The 24,368-nt window shown below is 48.5% G+C and overlaps 1 pseudogene; it reads left to right on the top strand.

The window, feature by feature from the left end:
* Positions 1-17,487: 17,487 nt before the first annotated feature.
* On the top strand, positions 17,488-24,345 carry LOC136456855 (alpha-glucan phosphorylase, H isozyme-like; annotated as a pseudogene).
* Positions 24,346-24,368: the final 23 nt, after the last annotated feature.

The following is a 24,368-nucleotide window of genomic DNA, read 5'->3' as shown; positions in this document are numbered from 1 at the left end:
GTGATACACTTGGTGGTTGGCACATTTGATCAATGGTGGTGAAGTTTGGGAGCAAGGGTAAGAAACTCCACCGGCGGAGTGTCCGATGGTGCCACCGGCGCCCTAGACAGAAAAGACGGAGGTCACTGTAAGTGATCAGATGCTGGCCTCGATTGGACCGGTGCGTCTGGTCAGGTGTAATAGTGAAGACGCTGGCGTCGGTCAAACGACCGGACGCTGGGTCACTAAGTGACTGGACGCTGGAGGGGTGCATCCGGTCATGCTAATGTGGTAGTACAGAGGAAGACACTGTGTGACCGGACACTGGCTGTGTCTAGTCAAGCATGACCGGACGCGTCTGGTCAGGAAAAATTGTTTCTGGAAGCTTACTGGAAATGACCAGACGCTGGGGGTTCAGCATCCGGTCACTGTTAGCTGCAGTGTCTGGTCAACTAAAGTGACCGTTGAGATCAGGACACATGGCTGACATCGGGCGATCGGACGCTGAGGTCCAGCATCCGGGCAACATGACCGGAGCGTCCGGTCAACCCGTGTTGTGCCCAGTAAAGGGGTACAACAGCTCTATTTCATAGGGGCTTCTATTTAAGCCCCATAGCCAGCTCAAGCTCACACCTCTTGGCCATTTGCATTGACATAACAACCTTGTGAGCTTAGCCAAAGCCCTCCCACTCATCTCCATCATTGATTCATCATCTTTGTGAGATTAGGAGAGAATCCAAGTGCATTGCTTGAGTCTTAGCATCTAAAGGCACTTGGTGTTCGTGTTTCGCTGCGGGTTTCACTTGTTACTCTTGGTGGTTGCCGCCACCTAGATGGCTTGGAGCAGCAAGGATTGTTGAGCGGAGGGTGGTGATTATCTCTAGCTCCGATCGTAGTGATTGTGAGGGGTTCTTGACCTTTCCCCAGCGGAGAGCCAAAAGGTACTCTAGTAGATTGCTCGTGGCTTGTGTGATCCTCATCTTGTGTTGGTTGTGCGGCACCCTATTGAGGGTTTGGCGTGTGATGCCAATTAGCGCGTGAACCTCCAAGTGAGTGAATCGCCACAACAAGGAGTAGCTTGCCGGCTAGCAAGTGAACCTTGGTAAAAATCATTGTGTTCATCATTTGATTCCGATGTGATTGGTCTTCATTGTTATTTATCCTTGTGATTGATTGGTTCCTTCATCTACATGGCGGTATAACCTTCTTGATCACTCTCTTTACATTACCGCAAACTAGTTGTCAAGCTTTTTAGTGTAGCTAGTTGTGAGAGCTTGCTTGCTTGGTTGGTGTGGCTCTTTAGTTAGCCTTTGAGAGCACACTAACATAGGGTAGTGTCATAGCTATTGTATGAATAGATACTATCTAAACTAGAATTGTGGTAGGTGGCTTGTATTTTGAGTAGGCTAGCGCAACACTTGCTTCGCCTCATAATTGTTTAACCATTTTGTTAAGTGTTGTTGTAGAAATTTTTATTAGGCTATTCACCCTCCTGTAGTCATTAGGACCTTTCAGCATGTTCTAAAGAGCTTCGAGCAAATCTTGGAATAACCCCGCTATGTTAGACCATTCTACGAACCACTCCATGCCAAAGTACTCACCAGGATGCAACTAGCAATACAAGAATATCAAGTTAGTGTTTAAGAAATTTAGCTAGAATTTAAATGCTAACGCGTCATTGTCTAACGTTTCTGACCTAGAAAATTATAATTTCTAGTCTTGAACTACATTCAAGAACTACTCGACTAGTTAGTTCAATATAACTCGCCACGAGCGATACTTTTAAATATAAGTCAAATTTCAAAATCCAAGAAAATTGTTTCAGAAATTTTCTTAGGCCTAAAATGCGGTGCTAAATAAGCTCATAACACTAGGGGTGTTACATTTGGCTAAGCTCACAAGGTTGCTATATCAATGTAAATGGCCAAGAGAGAGAGCTAGAGCCACCCAAATGGTATTTATAGACACCCCAATCAATAGAGTCGTTGGCTCAATTATTGGGCTGATTGCGCATCGACCCGACGCACAGATCGTGTTGATCGGACGCATCGGTCGTGTATACTGGACGCATCCGGTAGGTCGACCAGATGCATCCGATCGCTCCCTGACCACCACGTGTCCAATTCAAACTAAACTAGCCATTTCTACCATAGATTCACCAACGATCGGACGCTGAGCCGTAGCGTCCGGTCGAGTCCAGAGAGTACCCAGGTCCGACCAGACGTGCTATTAGAAATTGATCGAACGCTGAGCCTTAGCGTCCGGTCGAGTCTAGTAAGCTCCTAGGTCCGACCGAATGCGTTCGGTCTCTCCAGACTAGACGCTGCCAGCGTCTGATCAACTGTTACACTAAACATCATTCTTCACTGATTCACACCGGATGCGTCCAGTCGCTCTATGTGATCTAGTACCGAGCCACATACCGAACACGTCTGGTTGCCATACCGGACGCATCCGGTCACTCAGTGACCAGCATGACTACCTCCTCTTCGACTCTATCTTCTTCACCCTTGCTCAAATGTGCCAACCACCAAGTGTATCACTGTGGGGGTATTAACCCCTATACCCTTATGGCTAGGCTTGGGCTGGCCTAGATCTGTGGGTCCGGTCCACCAAAAGACGACGCGCGGCCTGGCCAACCTGATCGGAGTCCCACGCAAGGAGTCAAGGCAGATTTGGCGATCAAGCAAGATCCTGGTCGGTTAGAATAGGAATCCTTATCCGGCCACATATGGCAATTGTAACTGGCTAGGATTAGTTTCCAGATCTATAACCCTGCCCCCCGGACTATATAAGGCGAGCAGGGGACCCCTCTAAAAAACATCTCTCATTGACACACAGCAATACAAATCAGACGCATGACGTAGGTATTACGCCTTCTTGGCGGCCGAACCTGGATAAAACTTCGTGTCTGTCTTGCGTCACCATCTTGTTTGAGGCTTGTGCATCTGTCTGCCGATAATCTACTACCTTGGGCATACCCCTAGGTAGACTGCCGACCATATTTCATCGACAGTGGCGCGCCAGGTAGGGGGTGTGCGTACTGCTCTCCAAGCAAACAAGATGGTCATCATCTCCGGCTCTATGGCTACGCCGAACGGCCTCACGTTCACCGTTGGCCAGATCACCTGGACCACCGGCTCTGACAACTTCATTGCCATGACCCCGGAGGAGGCGTGGATTCAGTCTGCGCCGACCACTGCTTCACCTGCATCGGCTACGGCTCTGACCACGACGGATACGGCTCTGACCATGATGGATCTGGCTCTAACCATGGTACATCTGGCTCCGACCATGCCTGCATCATCTTCTGCTATGCTGACAACTCATCATCCGCTTCCCCGCTACAAAGGGAAGCAGATCGACAACACCAACCTGCTCGACTCCATCGATCGGGTCGGCACCAAACTCGCTGAAACCCTAGCTCTGGTAAGTATGATTCAAAGTCAACCTAATGAGCAGGTAACCGCTCCCCACAACAGATCTACCCGACCAGCTCAGACCAGTCGTCCTGCACGACTTGGTACAGATCTCGTGGTCCTATCTACTCCTGAAGGGCGCTCCGCTCATCGCCGGCCAGCCTTCGCAACGGGTCTCCGGCTCTCTGAGTACGAAGCCTCGATGGAGAACCACTAGGTCTAGCCCTACGGCCTACGAAATGCTGCCTCTAGCTACGCGTATAACCTACAACGCCGCTTGGATCTGTGTTTTATGCACCGACCTCGGCCGAAGCCACGCAACTTTGTCAACATGATCCGGATTGAAGATTATCAAGAAGGATCCGTCTACACAGTCCAAGAGGGCGACTCCAGCTCCTCGTCTGGCATCGCATCTAATGCATCTGTCCACACCGAGCTTCAGCATCATGAAGATGAAGGCGTCAAATACGATCTGGATATCCCAGACCACGCCCCGAGGTTCTCACAATTCCCGTCTTTCCCACCAAGACGAGGGGATTTGATCCATGTTGTCAGCAATGACAAACCGCTAGTAGTTGGTGAAACAGAACAAGAAAGGACTGCACGCGAAGCACGCAATATTGACCAGTTTAATCGCCGACAAATCGAAGCCGAAGCAGACCAGGGGGCACGACGCATAAGGGTCTAGCCACATGACCTCAATGATGCTTTCGACAGGGTGGGGGACAAATAGGTCTTCAGGACTCCAAGCGCCAACGTAGCCATCGCCATGACGACAATGCAACAGCTACCCAACACCCCAGAAACCCAAGCAGTTCGCGATGAAATACAAGCCTATCTGACGGCTGCTATGGCCCAGACCGCAGAGATTATAAATCAAGCCCGGGCTCCATTCATCTCAGTCGAGTCAAGCCACAGCCGCCAGCACCCAAGTCGCTCACAGCCACTCAACCAACGTGGCTCGCGCAACAATGACCCATCAGACAACCATCAAGGTGGAAACGGTGGCCATGATGGTGGCCAGGATGACAACCGCTGTCGGGACGACAACCGCCGTGACGTCCGGGACGATAACCGCCGAGACAACCACGACAATCGCCGCGATAACCATGGTCGTAGGGCCAATCCAGATGGCAATCGAGATCGCCGTGATGGTAATAACGATCTCCGCCATTACCTCGGTGGACGCGATCTACGTGCTCGCATCAACCAGAGAGCCGACGATCGAGCATCCCACAAAAGTTATCACCGTATGGAATATGACACTGCCCACGGCCCGCCGGGTTTGAAGCAGTTTACTCCACACCTTCGCCAAGTCATATGGCCCAAGAATTTCAAGCTCGAGAAACTTCAGAAGTACGACGACAAGGAAAACCCCGAATTATGGGTCATGCTCTATGAAACTACGTGCAGATCAGCCATGGCTGATGAGCACGTCATGTCTAACTATTTCCCAGTCACTGTTGGCCATGCAGGTCACCAATGGCTGGTCAGCTTGCCGGTGAACTACTTTGACTCTTGGCAGGAGCTCAAGCAAGCCTTCATCGACAACTTCATTGCTACTTGTGAACAACCAGGCAACAAATATGATCTGCAACGGATTCGAGATTAAAAAGATGAGCCACTGCGCGAGTACGTCTGGCGTTTCTCGGAGATGCGCATCAAGGTCCCATCAATCTCCGACAATGAGGCAATCGAGGCTTTCATCACTGGCCTCCGCTTCCATGACGCCCTAAGGGACAAGCTCCTCCGTAAGAGACCTGAATCGGTCACAGCGCTCCTGGCCACCGCTAAGAAATATGCGGACGCCGACGACGCTAAAAAGATAATTATTGAAGAAGCAGCAAGGGTTCCATGCTTCGACTACCCCCCACACCACGACGACTACCACGGCAACCGTGGTTGGAACGACAATTTTGACCGCCACAACTAGCGCAACGACTCCCGCAACCACCATGACCAATGTAATCAGCGGCGTAACCGCCGTGATGATTACAGGAGCAAGCGTGCTCGGGAAGACGACGGCGAGGTCAACACCGTTAAAAAGGGTGGTGGATGTCGTAACTATGAAGACGACTACGCCAAAGCATTGAAAGGGCCCTGCCAGCTCCATCCTAAGTCAAACCATACCATAGAGAATTGTCGCGTTCTCAAGTCTATCTACACGCGTCAACAGGCTCCGGATACATCCGACAAGCCTAACGACGCAGGGAAACAGCGCAACGAGGATAACGATGACGACGATGTAGACCCTCGTCACAAGTACATCAAGCCAACCGATCGTGTACACACCATCATCGGAGGCAAAGTGTCCATCGAGACCAAACGAGAACGCAAGTTGCTCGCCCGCGCTTGCTTGAACATGGCCAACACCGACAACCTCCTCACCGATCCACGGCTCCCTCTGTGGTCTCACCATGAAATCTCCTTCAGCAGAAAGGACCAATGGGCCACAATACCTAAGCCAGGGTGTTTTCCCCTGGTCCTCAATCCTTGTATTAACAAGGTTTAGTTCGACAGAGTACTAATCGATGGCGGCTGCTCCATTGATATACTGTTCAAGAAGAGTCTGCCCGCCCTAAAGATAGCTCAGGCGGACCTCAAGCCGTACGAGGCACAGTTCTGGGGTGTTCTCCCCGGACAGAGCTCTACACCTCTCAGGCAGATCACGCTACCTATGCAGTTTGGGACCCCGGACCACTTCCGCACCGACTACGTCAACTTCATGGTCGCTGACTTCGACGGCACCTACCATGCTATTCTTGGTCGACCGTCGCTCACCAAGTTCATGGCCATACCTCATTACAGGTATCTGGTGCTCAAGATGCCTATCGAGAAAGGAGTTCTAACCCTCCGAGGCAACGTGTACGTAGCTTATACCTGTGAAGACGACAGTTTCAAAATAGCAGAGGCTCACGACCTCTCTATTTGCATGGCCGAGACCATGCTTGACGCTAAGAAGACCTCGACCGACCACCTAGAGATCCCAGAGCTCAAGGCTCCATGCAAGAACATCAAGCCCAAGGAGCATAAGGTGATCCAGCTGGTCGACGGTGATCCTAGCAAAACGGCCCTTATCAGGGCCAACCTGGATCCCAAATAGGAAGACGCGCTCGTCAGGTTCTTGAGGAGCAATGTGGATGTGTTCGCATGGAAACCTACTGACATGCCCGGTGTACCTCGGAACTTGATCGAGCACTCCTTGAATGTCAACGGCAAGGCCAAACCTATCAAGCAGAAGCTACGACGGTTTGCTCACGACAAAAAGGAGGCGATTAGGGTAGAAGTTACACGGCTTTTGACAGCCGGATTTATCAAAGAAATGTATCATCCGAAGTGGTTAGCCAACCCGGTTCTTGTACGCAAAAAGAATAATGAATGGAGAATGTGCGTTGATTACACTGATCTCAACAAACACTGCCCTAAGGACCCCTTTGACTTACCTCGCATAGACAAGGTTATAGATTCAACCGCCAGTTGCGAGCTGCTTTCCTTTCTCGATTGCTACTCTGGTTATCACCAGATTGCTCTCAAAAGGATGACCAGATCAAGACATTTTTTATCACGCCCTTCGGCGCCTACTGCTACACGACCATGTCATTCGGGCTCAAGAACGCCGGGGCTACCTACCAACGCGCTATACAAGCTTGCCTCAAAGACGAGATAAAAGACGACCTCATCGAGGCTTATGTTGATGATATAGTTGTCAAAACCAAGGAAGCACATACCCTTGTTGACAACCTAGAACGCACCTTTGTAGCCCTTAACACATTCCAGTGGAAGTTAAACCCAAAGAAGTGCATCTTTGGTGTTCCTTCTGGCATACTACTCGGCAACGTCGTCAGTCACGATGGCATACGCCCTAACCTAGAGAAAGTCAAAGCTATCTTGGACATGAAGCCGCCCAAAAAGGTGAAGGATGTTCAGAAGCTTACCGGATGCATGGCCACCCTCAGCCGTTTCATATCAAGATTAGGCGAAAAGGGATTACCGTTCTTTAAACTACTCAAAGCATCCGAAAAGTTTGAGTGGTCGGAGGAAGCAGACGCTGCCTTCACACAGCTGAAACAATACCTTACATCGCCTCTGGTCCTCACTGCTCCAAGAGAAGACGAAACACTCCTGCTTTACATTGCGGCTACTAATCGAGTGGTCTCCACGACCATGGTGGTCGAGCGAGACGAGCCTAGCCACGTCTACAAGGTACATCGACCAATCTATTTCATCAGTGAGGTACTCAATGAGTCCAAGACTAGGTACCCATAGATTCAGAAGTTGATCTACGCCATACTGATAACATCCCAAAAGTTGAAACACTACTTCGATGGATATCGTGTGGTGGTCATGACTGAGTACCCTCTGTGAGACATCATTAGAAACAAGGATGCGAATGGGCGCATCGTCAAATGGGCAATGGAGCTATGCCCCTTCTCCTTGGAGTTTGCAAGCCACACTACAATCAAGTCTTAGGCACTCATCGATTTCATCATCGAGTGGACAGACTTAAGCACGCCTGCCTCTCCCAGATCCGACGAGTATTGGACAATGTACTTCGATGGCTCTCTCAACATTGATGGTGCAGGAGCAGGAGTCCTTTTCATGTCACCATCCAAGGAGCAGCTTCGGTATGTCCTCAGGATTTATTTCCCAGCATCTAATAATGCCGCCGAGTACGAAGCATGCCTACATGGTTTGTGCATTGCGGTTGAGCTTGGCGTTAAATGTCTCTACGTCTACGGAGACTCTACTCTGGTCATCAACCAACTCAACAAGGACTGGGACACAACCAGTGAAAAGATGGATGCATACTACAAATCGATCAGAAAGCTGGAAGGCAGGTTCTATGGCATCGAGTACATACACGTGGTCCAGGACAAGAATCAAGCAGCGGATGCACTGTCAAAGTTAGGATCATCCCGAGCAAAAATCCCACATGGCGTATTCGTCCAAGACCTGCTCACGCCTTCCATCGAAGAGGAAGATTCCACGGTAGACAAGCCTCTAGACCAACAATTGGTGGCTACGATTCCAGCGTCAAGCACCGCCGAGCCGCCTCCGACCACTCATGAGCACGACTAGAGAATACCTTTCATCAAGTACCTAACAGATGGCAGCGGTTACACTGATTGGACAGAAAACGAGCGCCTGATGCATCGCAGTAAGTAGTACCTGCTCGTCGATGGCAAGCTATGGTGCAAGAACGCAAAGGAGGAAATCTTGATGAAGTGTATAACCCAGGAGGATGGCGAACATCTACTGGACCAAATCCACTCTGGCTCCTGCGGCAACCACGCGGCCTCAAGAACGCTGGTCGGTAAGGCTTTCCGAGCAGGGTTCTATTGGCCGTCAGCAGTAGCTGACGTAGAGAAGCTAGTCCGCCACTGTGAGGGTTGTCAGTTCTTCGCCAAGAGAATCCACGTAACAGCACATGAGATCCAGACAATACCAGCCTCCTAGCCCTTCGCATGCTGGGGACTGGATATGATCGGGCCCTTCAAACCGGCTTCAGGGAAATTTACATGCGTCTTTGTGCTGATCGACAAATTTTCTAAGTGGATAGAATACATGCCTTTGGTACAGGCATCCTCAGAAAAGGCTGTCACGTTCCTCGACCAGGTCATCCACCATTTCGGCATACCCAACAGCATCATCACTGATCTGGGTACTCAGTTCATCGGGAACGCTTTTTGGGACTTCTGCGATGAAAGGAGCATAGTAGTAAAATACGTCTCGGTGGCGCACCCTAGAGCTAATGGACAAGTTGAGCAGGCAAATGGCATGATCTTAGATGCATTGAAGAAGAGGATGTATAGAGAAAATGACAAAGCTCTCGGAAGATGGCTCAAAGAGTTACCAGCCATGGTCTGGGGCCTCAGAACTCAGCCCAATCGTAACACCGGCGTCTCGCCATACTTTATGGTTTATGACGCTGAGGCAGTCCTCCCTGCAGATATAGCTTTCAGATCAGCACAGGTAGAGAACTTCGATGAAGGCAAGGTCAATGAAGTACGGGAGCTAGAAGTGAATAGCGCAGAAGAGAAGCGGCTCGATTCTTGTGTACGTACGGCCAAATACCTTGTTGTTTTGCGCAGGTACTACAACAAGAACATTAAAGAGTGGTTCTTTGTGGTCGGGGACCTGGTCCTGAAGTGGAAGACGAACCAAGCTGGTGTCCATAAACTCACAACCCCATGGGAGGGGCCCTTCATGATCAAGGAAGTCACACGACCAACGTCTTACAGGTTAGCTCACCTGGACGGTACGGACGTACCAAACTCGTGGCACATCGACAAGCTTAGACGTTTCTATGCTTAACTATTGAGATATGTATTCCTCTTGAACTTTTGATTTACTTCAATAAAGCTATTATGATTCCTCCGACCACTCTAATGTGTCACTTCGAATTTTATGGTTATTCTAACTTAGCCAGTAAAAGCCGACCACCACTCCTTCTACGGTTTTCGGAGCAGGCCCTATCTTCGGTTCCTCCCAACACGTGCATGGGATCCGCTCTCTACGTTACGGGTGATCGGCAGGTCCCCCTTGGTTTGACTTGTCCGCGTCTACATGTGCACAGGTCACGCACCTCACACTCCGACCACATGGCAAACTAGGGCCGCACAAACTTTTCGGGGTGATGTGTCGAGCAAAATGGTACAACTAAACAGAACGTTAACATGTTCTCACTTAGTTACACCAACATTAGTCTCAAGCTTAAATATGTTTTATACAAAGCAAACAAGCTTATGATGATATACAGTTACATTATTACAAGCTTGCCTGAAGAGGCCCAAGTTTACAATAACACAACTATGTCCTCCTTCTACAGCTCTAAGTCTATTACATTGGCTGGTCGGGGCGCGTGGCACCTACTGCTTGCTGCTTCCGATATCCTACTCGAGTCTCGGGGACTCTTGTGCTGGTCGAGCTAAAGGGGATGGCCCCGCCAATGCCTGGCTGGTCGAGACCACGGGCTTCGTCGTTTGGTTTGCAACTGATGTCGTTTCCAGTTGACTTGTCGATGGCGTACCCTGTACAGGTGCCGTCCCACCTCCACACAGGTTAATGTCACCAATTATCTTTGATGATAGGTCTAGCTGGGCCATCCAAAGCTCCTCAGCCTTGTCTAGGTCTACCTCCTTTGGGTATCCAGCCTCCAGGCGCTTGAGATCGATCAAGGGGTAGTGGGCACGCACCATACTTAGCACATGGGCACCCGTGTACTCACTCGCCTCCTTCACGAACTCTTGGAACCATTCCCATGCTTTTCTACATCTCTCGACCAGTCCGAGCTAGGGCGTCCTTGGCTCTTCCTCTGTGAGTGCCGGGTCGATAAGGTCGAGGACGGGCAAAATGCCAGTTGCCACTTCCTGGCACCGATTCTTCCATGTATCCCGATCCTCGATGGTCTCTAGGCATCGTGCCTTCTAGCCATCATGATCTTTCATCACGTCTTCTAGATGTTTCTTGGCATTGACTTTTAAAACTGCAAACCGTACAAGACATCAAAATGTAATGGCACGACAAGATAAGGCGGGCAACAGAATGAGAAAGGTGGTCTGGAACACTTACTTTTCAGTTCCTCCTTCATCTTGGTTGTGTGGTCCTAGAGTTGAGACTGGTTGCGCGCCAGTTTCTCGTTGTCCTCCTTTAGGCGACCACACTCTGCGGTCACACAGCTATTCTCCTCCTGGAGGTGGGTTACTTCGGCTTCTAAGCCTGCACTACAGCTATCACTACCAACAATGCAACAACACGTGTCTTGCACTTGCTATGATAAGATGAAAACTTACTTGTTTTTTCCTGCTCTTTGTTACTGAGCTGGCCGACCAGGTTCTGGTTCTGTGCCTCTTGCTCCGTCCTCTCTTGGTCGGCGGCTTCAAGTTGGCGGCGCAAGCATTCCACCTCGGCCGCCAGTTCTCTATTGTTGGCCGTGATTCCCTCAATCTGGTCGAAGCACCTCTTTTGGTACTTTGCGGTCTTCATCAAGTCCTATATATAAACAAACTAAGTCAGACAGTTCGACTAAATAGCAGGATCAAGTGGTCAAGCCAAACATACCTAGACTTCTGTCACTAGACGCTTTGCCGCTCGTTCAACTTTTAGGGTCTCTTCGACCTCTAGGATTTCTTCATGCATAACCCACTCGTCGTTCCACCAGCGCGACACATATACATGTTGTCGTTTGTCTTGGGGACGGCCCAGGATCTCTTCTACTTCGTCCTCTTCGGCCTCTTGTTCAGAAGGTGGCACTGGTTTGGAGTCTGTAGTCTCTGCGACCACTATGGCTTTCCCATGAGTCGTAGCATCAGCAAGCATGCTCTATGCCACCTCCGGCTATTGTTCCTCGGCTTGGTCTGGTCCCCTTGGTGCCGAAGTGTCCCCCTCAGTAGGGTTAGTGCTCGGAGCACTTGTACTTGGCTCGGCTCTCTTCTCGACCAGTTGCTCGGGGACTGTCGCCTGGCCGCTCGTCTGCTGAGGTGCCGTTGGATTTTCTTCCACAGGTTCCTCCAAGGCTGGCTGCTGGGCAGTTTTTTCCGCCATTGCTGGCGAAGTCGTACCGCACTCGGCTAGCTGGTCAGGATTTTCGGTGGACGCCGACCTAATATATCAGAGAAAAGTTCAGAAGACATTATTATTCAATACAAATTGTAAGCTTACATCAAGGTTACAAATACTTATAGCTTGGAAGCACGGAATGACGTGGCGAAGGAGCGTCTCTTTGACCACGCTTACTCCACGTGCTCGGTGGGTTCCACTAGGTCTTTTTCCACGACCAGTACTGGCGCCGAGGTTTGGTGTTCGACACTTCCTCCGCTTGTCCTCTGTGTTGCAGTGGTCGGTGATGCGATCCCTGCTGGCACAGAGGAGCCACCCTACTCCGTCGACTCCATTTGTCTCCTCCTCTTTCGAGGGACGAGTCGGAAGATGTCCGCATCCTCTGTTTCATTGTCTGAAAGGGGGAAGATGGCCTGAAGACGTTTGCTGGCCGCCGGCCGCTTGCCAGCAACCCTAGCCATTGCCTCCGCAAGGTGAAGGATCTTGCTTGATCGCCAAATCTACCTTGACTCCTTGCGCGGGACTCCGATCAGGTTGGCCAGGCCACGTGTCGTCTTTTGGTGGACCGGACCCACTGATCTGGGCTGGCCCAAGCCTAGCCGTAAGGGTATAGGGGTTAATACCCCCACAGCTAGTCTCTGAGCACCATGTATTATGCTGCGACACACCATTTTTACCTTCTCTGACAAGTAAGGCTTGAGTCCTTGACATCTCTGACCACCATTGTTGCCGGAGAAGTAGGTTGTCCGAAGAATGTTTGGCGCTCTTAAGAAAAAGAAAAAGATTTCCATCCTGCGAAGTGTGCCCACTTGTATTTCTGAAAAGAAATGTAAGTGAATCTTGAAGCATAGCATCCTTGATCATCAGAGGTGTAGTGGTCAAAAAGCCACATTCACCGCAAGGTGAAGTGTGCCCACTTAGTCCCCGAGCCTGGTAGTAGGTGACGTAGGCATGTGGTGTCAGGGTCTAAAAAGAATTCTCAGTTAAGTTGAGGACCTAATTGTCGTACAGGCAATACGAGATGCATCGGCAGGTGCATCGTACCGATGTAGTCCTCGGGCTTGCTGGAAGGCGAAGTATGAGCCTTGTAGCAAGGTCAAAATAAATGTCTCTCAACTGTATGTGAGTACAAATCACATGTAGCCGAGAAAAATGACAATCTACTACATTGCGCCGTAAACCATATTTTGGTACGATGCACTTGACCGGACACAGCCAGCGTCCGGTCAGTTACCCTGACTTCTGTGTATCTATGTCAGCTCTGACCGGACACTGCCTTCCAGCGTTTGGTCAGTCAGAGGCCCAGCGTCCGGTCGCATGACCGACGCCAGGTTATCACTACCACGCCTAACCGGATGCGCCGGTCCCCCTGAGACCAGCGTCCGGTCAGTTGTAAAACAGCGAGACTGACCCTCTTTTATCTCTATCTCCTTCATCCTTGCTCAAATGTGCCAACCACCAAGTGTATCACCTTGTGCACATGTGTTAGCATATTTTCATAAATATTTTCAAGGGTGTTAGCACTCCACTAGATCCTAAATGCATATACAATGAGTTAGAGCATCTAGTGGCACTTTGATAACCGCATTTCGATACGAGTTTCACCCTTATTAATAGTACGACTATCGAACCTAAATGTGATCACACTCACTAAGTGTCTTTATCAGCGAAATAAAATGGCTCCTACCACTTATACCTTTGCCTTGAGCCTTTTGTTTTTCTTTATCCTTTTTCAGGTCCAAACATGTGATCATCATTATGGCATCGCCATCATCATGTTATGATCTTCATTTATTTCGCCACATGGAATGTGCCACCTATCTCATAATCACTTTGATAAACTAGGTTAGCACTTAGGGTTTCATCAATTCATCAAAACCAAATTAGAGCTTTCACACGGGAAGGGCCCCGCCTATGGCAAAGGCGGGTCCTCGTCCTCGCTAGCTAGATCATCCCATAGGATGGGCGACACAGAGCCATCGTCATCCTCCTCCTCTTCTTCTTTCTCCTGCTCTAATGAGCCTTGGCGCCGCTTCCCTCACTATAGCTTTGCCCGCTCCTTCACCCACTATTTCTTCTACTTGTCGTCCTTATCCTACTTCCTCCGCTCATCTACGGCATGGTTCGCCGTCCACACGGCCGCATGCTCCGGTGGTGGTGTGAAGGAGGGCCGAAATCCCAAATCCGTCGGCAGCTCAATAAAGCCTGGCTCTGGCCACATCACGGGATGTCCCGAGATTGGGAACATAGCGTCAGGCTCGTCCGTCGTCTCCTTGATGCGCTGCGCAATCTTGTTATTACAAAGCAACCCCTGAGCGAGCACCGTCCCGCTGAGTTCCACAACAGACATCATCCCAAACAACAAGAGGACGCACGCCATTAGCGGCGCCACCCTCCTTGTGTGGTATGCTCCAATGACGCCGGCCCTACGAAGGTCGCGGCTCCTCATGGATGCGATGGCCTCGAGGATGTCATGCATCCTCTTCTTTTTCTTGATGGGCGGCCCCATGGCCACGTCAGCGGCGCCTCTTCGATTAGGCACCCGGTGAAGACCGGTAAGGGGGTGGCAGGGTCATTCTTCAAGTAGAATCACTATGTGTGCCACCCCTTGTTGGATCTGGATAGCTAGCAGGGCATGTACTCGGCCGGCCGCTGCCCCTAGAGGTGGATGCCCGCACATCCCATTGGCACTAGGATCTCCCTGCCTCTGCCCTTCTTCCTATGCAGGGAGATGGCGAAGAAGTTCCTCCATAACTCAAAGTGCGGCTCGATCCCCAGGTACCCCTCACACATCGCAATGAAGGTCACGATGTGCTGGATCCCATTGGGGTTGAGGTGTTGCAGCTCGATCTGGTAGTGGTGCAGCAGCCCCTAGAAGAATAGATGAGGGGGATTACGAACCCACGCTCATAGAAGGGCATGAAGGAGATGATGTATCCGACAGGTAGCATTGTCACATCCTTATGGTTAGGAACCAGCAACTCCATCATGTCGGTCCTCCCACGAAGAAGACCGTGCTTGACGAGGCCCTCCATACGTGCGTGGGTGACGTCGGAGCGGTGCCACGACTCCATGGAAAGCGAAGAAGGAGGAGCAAGGACTTTTTGGCAGCGGCGGAGAAGCAAATGCTATAGATCTAGGGCGCTAGCGGCGGATTAGCAAAGGCAGCGATCCAAACGACTACGGTGGAAAGGCAGGGAAGGCAAGGTTGTAGTTTAGTGTGCCAAAACATGAAGGGGAAGGCCGCTATTTATAAGGCGGGGTGAGGCGAGAGGTGAACCGTCCGCCTAGATTTACATGCCCGCTGTGCCACGTCACATCGCCTCTATGAGAAACATGTGCACGCCACCTCTGGCCGCTCCCTCGAAGGACGCGTCGGATGATGGTTTGCCTCATTCGATGGGACAAGAACCACCACAGGTAAGGAGGGATACGGAGCTAAAAATGCTCCCATGGTCCATTTAGGGCTAGGAGTTTGAAGGTTGGCCCACCAATGGGTTCACAACCACTCCGGGGCACCTTTAGAGTGAGGGGTGGAAAGGGATGGGCCCGCTAGCGGCCAGTACCCGGGCGCACGAGCGTTGTAGGCATCTCGACCCACATTCGAGTCTTGGTCGGTTCACAGTCCATGGTTTTTTCTTGAAGAAAGGCAGCGAGCCCTTGGGACCGGTCGAACGGACCCAGAAACTATATGGATTGGCCACCATGAATTTGGAGTCGGTCACCAGCTGACCCATGCCAGACCCTCATGAACAAGAAGCCGAGGCCCCACTCGGACTAGCTTGTTAACAGCTCGTTGAGCACCATGATTCGTCCATCGAGGAAAACATGGCACGACTCAGCCTCTCCGTTTTATCGAAAAATTGCCACAGGTAAGGAAGGGATACGGGGCTGAAAACACTCCCATAGCCCATTATGGTTCACGAGTTCGAAGGTTGGCCCATCGATGGGTTCACAACTGCTCTAGGACACCTTTCGAGCGAGGGGTGGAAAGGGATGGGCCCGCTAGCAACCAATACCCAAGCGCACGAGCGCTATGGGCATCCCAGCCCACGTTCGAGTCCTGGCTAGCGCGTTGTCCATGGTTTTTCCTCGAAGAAAGGCAGCGAGCCCTTGGGATCGGACGAACGGACCAAAGAACTATATGGACTGGCCGTCAGGAATCTGGAGTCGGCCACCAGCTGACCTATGCCGGACCCCAGCGAATGGGACGCCGGGGCCCCACTCGAACCAGCCCGTTAACAGCTAGCCAAGCACCATGGTTCGTCCATCGAGGAAAACATGGCGCGGCTCAACCCCTTCATTTTGTTGAAAAAACACTTGAGGGAGAACGATTGCAAGACGAGACGACCCCTCAATCGGACCCCTGCAACGCGCAGGGGCTAGGAGGGGAATTGGACTCGCGAGACAACGGCGGATCGATCGGGTCCTAAGAGGGGCCAGAATTAAGGAGAATCCTCTTAGGCCCCCAAAGAAATCCCACAGCTACACGCCCTCGAAAGAAGTCCGGTCGCAACAGAAAGGGATCGTAACCCACCAAGGCGTCCCGCAGGCAGGAGAAGATCGAAGCCCTCGAAGTCCCTCCATCCAAAAAAGCCTATGAAGGAATATCCTACTCCTCCGCATGCTTGGGGGCTACTGTCGGGTATCAGCATTAGGGATACCCGAAGAAGGGATCTGAGGATCGCAGACGACAACTCGCCTAGATAATCAAGGACATATTTCAGTCTCGACCGACCCCGAAGGGATGGTTTCCACCTCGCCAGACCCCTCGGGCACGAGCCCCGTGTCGCCTGACCCCGAGGGTACGGGAGCCGTCTCGCCCGACCCTGAGGGCACGTGCTCTATCTTGCCCGACCCCTCGGCGCGTGGGCTCCGCCTCGCCCGGAGGGATCCGTACCACCCCCAACCACTATGGGTCCAAGTGTGTGGGCCTGGGTCAAGCCTCTGACACCAGAAGGGGCACGGGCACGCCTTGACGTGACCCGCGGCCACGACAGGCCACGTCCGAGGGTTCGCATCGCCAATAGTGACGGGTGCGTGGACGCTTTGCTGCCTAATCCCCATACGACCGCTGACACTCTGACAGGCATGTCGGTTCACCACGTTGTCCGTCGGGACGGGATGGAACAAACTCTCAGCACTTTTAAATCTTTTCATCAGAGACCTGGGATCCGCTCCCTCTCTCGCCCATCTGTTGGATCTGTTGGACGATGAGTCGATACCATTCTTTTGTTGTTAAAAGTAAAAGAATATAAAAGAAGAACCATGACACAGTTTCGTTCAGCTTCTGCAATGAAAACCCCTTTGTCAAAAGAAACTTCTGCAATGGAAAATCCAAGCTGGCAATTCATAGAATTCTATCGCTGCCACAGCATATATATTTGATTCTAAGAATATACATGAAGCAGTTGCCTCCAAAAATACACTTGTCAAGCAAAAGAGCAGGAGAAACGATCAGAGGCGCTCATTCATCTTCTCCGGCCTTTGTCCCTTTCCTCCACGAACTAAAATATCTCCGCTTCTGCATTTTCCCAAAAATATTCATGGTCTCGCCCAATTTATCGGATCCATCGCCCTCCTCACGTGACCCCTCCCGTCACCTAGAAAAGGGCTCCCCGGGCTTCCAGAGCTCCTCGCTCGCTCCCATTCCATCCCTCCCTCCCTCCCTCCCACTCGGTGCTTTGCCCGAGCCCCGGAGACGCCTTATCGCCTCCTCCTCACACGCCAGCTGATCGTCGCAATTCCCCACCGCTCGCAGCCTGGTGCCCGCCATGCCGGAGATCAAGTGCGGCGCGGCCGAGAAGGTGAAGCCGGCCGCGAGCCCGTTGGCGGAGAAGCCCGCGGACATCGCCGGCAACATCTCCTACCACGCGCAGTACAACCCCCACTTCTCGCCAACCGCGTTCGGGCCGGAGCAGGCCTTCTACGCCACCGCTGAGAGCGTCCGCGACCACCTCATCCAGGTGAGAGCGCGCGCGCAAAAGCCGATCCTTAGCCTTCCTCGCTGCTGTCTGCACCGCACTGAGGCGGAGGTGTGATCCGTGTGCTTTTCCCTCGCGCGCGCGCGCGTGTACAGAGATGGAACGAGACGTACTTGCATTTCCACAAGACGGATCCGAAGCAGACGTACTACTTGTCCATGGAGTACCTGCAGGGCCGCGCCCTCACCAACGCCGTCGGCAACCTCGGCATCACCGGGGCCTACGCGGAGGCTGTGAAGAAGTTCGGCTACGAGCTCGAGGCCCTCGCGGGACAGGTGAGCTCTCTTAAGAGTGCCTCCACCCACAAATTGGAGCATGATTTGTTAAGGCTATCTTATAGTAGTACTTGACACTGATTATTTAAGGATCTGTCTACATGACATTCAGTTGTTTTTGTCCCTGCTATCAACTGAATTTTTCCCATACACTTACAGTGTCTTCTACCTATGTTTACATTAAATTATTACTATATTTACAATGACTTGTTCAGTGTAATTTAATGGACATAGTGGTGTAATTTGAGAATAACACAAATATATGCCAAATTTTTCAGAAAAATTTACAAATTATCTCTATGGATTTCAGATATCAGAGAAAATATATATCAGAGAAATATATATCAAATTGTTCACAAATATCATCAAATTGTTCACAAATTATTCACAAATTTCAGAAAAATACAAATATACATGTGGGCTGGGTGTACACGGTACATACTACGTGTATTCCGCTGGAGCTATACACGGGCGTAGACGTGGGCGTACACGGACCAACCACGGACGTACGTGTGTGTATTCTGGACTACCGGGACCTGGAACGCTGGAGCACGAGCATGTGGTGGGGGACCGGCAGCCTGTCTCGCGCGACCAACTGACGGAGCACCGCGACCGTGCGATTCCTGATCTGGCGGCCACAAAATCGCATGTCGCAGGGGGCTAAATCAACCGACTGACTTATAGCAATTCTGTTATTTAAATGAGATGGCGCTTTGTTTGACTGCGACGTTGTCTGATGGCATTAACGGCTTTTATCTCACTTGTTTAAGAAACATCCGAGATGTCTGGACTCTGGATAGCATAGATTTGATTCCGTAGTTTACTGAATCAGGAAAAGGGAATAAATTCACATGGATCGGAGAAGAGCTTTTGCATATTCCAGATCTGAACCGTGTCTGCAAAAACTTAACTTGTTTGCCAACTTTACCCATTTATTGCTACGAAATATCTGTTCTGTAGCTTTAGTCCATGAGAAATGTGATACCCATACCATAAGTGAAGAAAACCTGTAAAATGAGTTTTAAGCTGAATGAATTATCTGAAACTGAAAAGCTTCAGGATCAACAACACAGGACATGCTTTCTCTTTATCTGCTTGATTGGCAGAATTGACTTATATATGAACCTAAATGTTGCCAAGGAACTTAAGTGCGGATTCATGGCATCTGAGTTTTACTTTCTAATTGGAATTTTATAAATTTCCTATGATGCAAATTAATATTTAAACTGATTTTTCTCAGGAAAAAGATGCAGCTCTAGGAAATGGTGGCTTGGGTAGGCTTGCATCTTGCTTTTGGATTCAATGGCAACATTGAATTTGCCTGCTTGGGGCTATGGCCTGCGTTACCGATATGGACTGTTCAAACAACACATCGCCAAGGAGGGCCAGGAAGAAATTGCAGAAGATTGGCTTGATGTATGAACCAAAAATGCACATATAATTCTGTTGATATTTTTTTCTAGACCTCTATAACAAGTTCTCCTTTTTTTCCTTCAGAAATTCAGCCCCTGGGAGATTCCCAGGCATGATGTGGTGTTCCCTGTCAGATTTTTCGGCCATGTTGAGATTTTGCCTGATGGCTCGTGAGTATAATATGAACAACACATTTTTTGTTTGACGAAATTTATTTTGCTGCATTTAGTTAAATTTGAAGTTTTTAAGGCTTCTCATACTTTCTAGTCTAGATAAAAAAGAGAATCACATTCCTTCGTTAGCTTGGTTGAACCATTCTAAACTCCTAGTTCTAAGAAATATTCATTTATCTCTTTTTTACCCTCCAGCTTCCAGAACTAAAAAACTGCAACTATGAGGTGTAATGTGGATGCCTTATTTTTTTGTGTAATCCAAAAGCTTCGCTAATATGAATTTTAAATGTCTGAACCACAAACTAAGTTTGGGTTTGGCGGATTTGCTTATACTTCAATGATAAATCCATTACATTTAACTTACCTAGATCTTCGTAGATCCTTCTCCCTGACTTTTTTTTTTCTTTTGTTATTTATTTCATGTTATGGGTGGTTATTTGAGGGCCTTGATGTAACTCATCATATGATTGCTTTCTTTGTCGTGTGATAGTCGGAAATGGATCGGAGGAGAAGTCCTGAAGGCTTTAGCATATGATGTGCCAATCCCTGGATACAAGACAAAAAATGCAATCAGCCTTCGTCTTTGGGAAGCAAAAGCTACTGCTGAAGATTTCAACTTATTTCAATTCAATGATGGTCAATATGAGTCAGCTGCCCAACTTCATGCTAGAGCCCAACAGGTGATATTTCATTCTAGAGTGAAACTATCAGCTATTCATAAGATTCATTTCCAAAGACTAAATAAAGAGCGATGCCTTTACTTACTGGTATATTTTTATTGACTGATGATATTGCATGCTGAAACCTGTAACTTATTCCTTCATGGTACTAGTTCTATCTAGAAAAGAGACTTATGTCTTTGAGTATCACATTGCAGATATGTGCCGTTCTTTATCCCGGTGATGCTACAGAAGAAGGAAAGCTTCTAAGGCTGAAGCAGCAGTTTTTCCTTTGCAGTGCATCACTTCAGGTAGTTAATCAATTCATTTCACTTGAGCTGAGCAAGGTTCCAATAAAAGGACCAGGCATGTATGCCCACCTTGTGCTTTTCTATATGTTTGGCAATGATCTATGAGATAATTGGCAAACTATGTTGTAATTTTCTTGTATTGTTTGAACCATCAATATATCAGGATCAATCATGTTACCTCTAGTATATGCACCACCACCTGAACTGTTTTCAAATTGTACTAGGATAATGAGATTTAGATCATTTATCATGTTTTCTTTTAGTTGCAGTGTGCCTTTATGGTTCTAGTTTGTTAAAGATTTATCAATATCTTAAAAAATATCTCTGTGACTATTATCGACGAGCATAACTGAAAATGGGTTATTTCCAGGATATGATTGCCAGATTTAAAGAAAGGAAATCTGACAGAGTTTCAGGGAAGTGGAGTGAGTTCCCTACTAAAGTTGCTGTTCAACTGAATGACACCCACCCTACTCTTGCCATCCCTGAGCTAATGAGGTTACTTATGGATGAGGAGGGACTTGGTTGGGATGAAGCTTGGGACATCACATATAGGTGAGGCTTCAATTTATATAATTGATCTATAAATCTTTTTCGACCAATATTTTAAGCTCCATCAAACTTCTAGAGATGTTCTTACTTGAACTAATTACAAAATTATAATCTGTGATCCAGGACAATTTCCTACACCAATCATACAGTTCTTCCTGAAGCTCTTGAAAAATGGTCACAAATTGTCATGAGGAAATTACTTCCACGACACATGGAAATTATTGAGGAAATTGACAAGCGGGTAATTTTCATGCGACATTTACTTTTTCTATGCACTGCAGTCATTGCACAAGCTCACAAGTTGTGCCACTGGTTTGCAGTTCAGAGAATTGGTAATCTCCAAACATAAGGAAATGGAGGGAAAGATCGATTCAATGAAAGTTTTAGATAGCTCGAATCCCCAGAAGCCTGTAGTGCGCATGGCAAATTTGTGTGTAGTGTCTTCTCATACGGTAAATACAGCCAGCTTTGATTCCATGATCATGTTTTATGGCTGTTTATGTCACTATGAGCAATATGAAGTACTAAGATCAGCTGTCTAGCTATATTGGATTTGCTGCCCTCCTCTTCATGTTAAAACTTATAATTCATTTAAGATGTGAAAAATTCATAAATTGTTGGCATAACCTCAATGTGCTCCAAGTAGTTCCAGATTCTCCATTTTCTACTGCTCTATTTAATTGTCCTGAAGCGTATTCATTTTTTTCTGACAGGTGAATGGAGTGGCTGAGTTGCATAGCAACATTTTGAAGCAAGAACTATTTGCAGATTATGTCTCTATATGGCCCTACCAAATTCCAGAACAAAACTAATGGAATCACGCCTCGAAGATGGCTCCGGTTTTGTAACCCTGAGTTGAGTGAAATAGTCACAAAATGGCTAAAGTCAGATCAGTGGACAAGTAATCTTGATCTGCTTACTGGACTTCGCAAAGTATGTGCGAATGCTTCTAACCTTGCATCTGCTTGTCATTGCTCTATCACAGTATAACTGAAAACCTTCAACAGTTTGCAGATGATGAAAAGCTTCATGCTGAGTGGGCAGCAGCCAAGTTATCTTGCAAGAAGCGCCTAGCCAAACATGTGTTGGATGTGACAGGTGTTACGATTGATCCAACTAGCCTTTTCGATATACAGATTAAGCGCATACATGAGTACAAGAGACAGCTCCTAAACATATTGGGAGCTGTTTACAGATACAAAAAATTAAAGGTATGTTTCTTTGAGTTGCCTGCATCCTTTCTTGAAGTGGTGCTTGTACCATTTTGATTTTACCATATTGAGCTAAATTCTTTAGATTCATATATGTTTCGATATACCCTGTTCTAGTCTTGAAAAGGCATATGAATCTTGTAGGAAATGAGTGCAGAAGAGAGGCAGAAGGTTACACCACGCACTGTCATGCTAGGAGGGAAAGCGTTTGCAACATACACTAATGCCAAAAGAATAGTGAAATTGGTAAATGATGTTGGTGCTGTTGTGAACAATGATCCTGAAGTTAACAAATATCTGAAGGTATGAACTTTTCAGTGTATTATCAGATATTATGGCAGATTGTTCTTAGAACCCTTCAGAAACATCAATTTGTATTTGTGATCCATCAAAAAGAGTAACCCTTTTTCTATACTACTACATACATGATGGTCCATATCATTTATTTAAAGTGCTCTTCTCCCTTTCCTGCCAGGTTGTCTTTATCCCGAATTACAATGTATCAGTGGCTGAAGTGCTTATTCCTGGTAGCGAATTGTCACAGCATATTAGTACTGCTGGTATGGAAGCAAGTGGAACAAGCAACATGAAATTCTCTCTGAATGGTTGCGTTATCATTGGCACCCTTGATGGAGCTAATGTTGAAATAAGAGAGGAGGTAGGAGAAGATAATTTCTTCCTTTTCGGTGCCAAAGCTGATCAGATTGCTGGGCTGAGGAAGGACAGAGAACATGGCCTGGTAAGATAGCTACAACTAAACTTCACTGTTAAACTTTTTTATAATCAGTAATCGGCTATATTGGCTTATAAGTAGATGGGCTATTATTGACTTATTTCTTACAATATGACAGTTCAAACCAGACCCACGTTTTGAAGAAGCCAAGCAGCTTATAAGGAGTGGCACTTTTGGCAGCTATGGACTATGAACCTCTCTTGGATTCCCTTGAAGGGAATTCTGGATTTGGGCGTGGTGATTATTTCCTTGTTGGCTATGACTTCCCAAGCTACATTGATGCACAGGACCGGGTGGACGCAGCCTACAAGTAAGAACACTAACAATATACTTTCTCATTAATCTCACCTGCAAGGTCATGAACAACCATGGTCCTGCAGTCACCATACTTGTGCCTTCATATTAGTTACTGTTGCTATATTCATACTAGTCACCGTTACATGCAGCAGTCTGCTGTTTTCTATTTCTTTTTTTCCCACATATAGTGATCATATCGCCGACACAAGCGAGATATTCTCCTTTTCCTCTGCCTTAGTTTGATATCTAAACTGAATGCTTGGTTACATGACAGGGATAAGAAGAAGTGGATCAAGATGTCCATCTTGAACACAGCTGGGAGTGGCAAATTCAGCAGCGATCGCACCATCGCCCAGTATGCCAAGGAGATATGGGACATCAAGGCTAGCCCTGTTGCGTGAACGAGGGGGACGTGATTCAACATCAAGCGTGTAGTTTCTTCGGATGCTAAATAATAAAAGGGCGTACCCATTGTAGAGAGCTCCCGTTCTGTGCGGGGTCTGGGGGGGGGAAGAATGTTAGTGGCAAGCCTTACCCTCGCCTGTGCAATGCGAGGAGACCGCGACTCGAACCCAGGACCTTCCGGTCACAGGCGGTAAGACTCTACCGCTTGTACCAGGCCCGCCCTTCTTCGGATGCTACAATAATAAGATGAATAATGACCCACGGTGCTTGACGCCCACTTCCGTTGTAGGCATGGAACGGGGCATGAAGCTTGTTCTACTGCGCTGTCTATTTTGAAGTGCATGCTATATGCAAACTTTTTTTTGTTCTTTTTTTCCTTATATCTTATGAAACAAGAT

Source organism: Miscanthus floridulus, chromosome 6 (assembly GCF_019320115.1).
Source record: "Miscanthus floridulus cultivar M001 chromosome 6, ASM1932011v1, whole genome shotgun sequence".
Lineage (NCBI taxonomy): Eukaryota > Viridiplantae > Streptophyta > Magnoliopsida > Poales > Poaceae > Miscanthus > Miscanthus floridulus.
The sequence above is the reverse complement of the archived record's forward strand: the minus strand, read 5'-3'. Positions and strand labels throughout refer to the sequence as shown.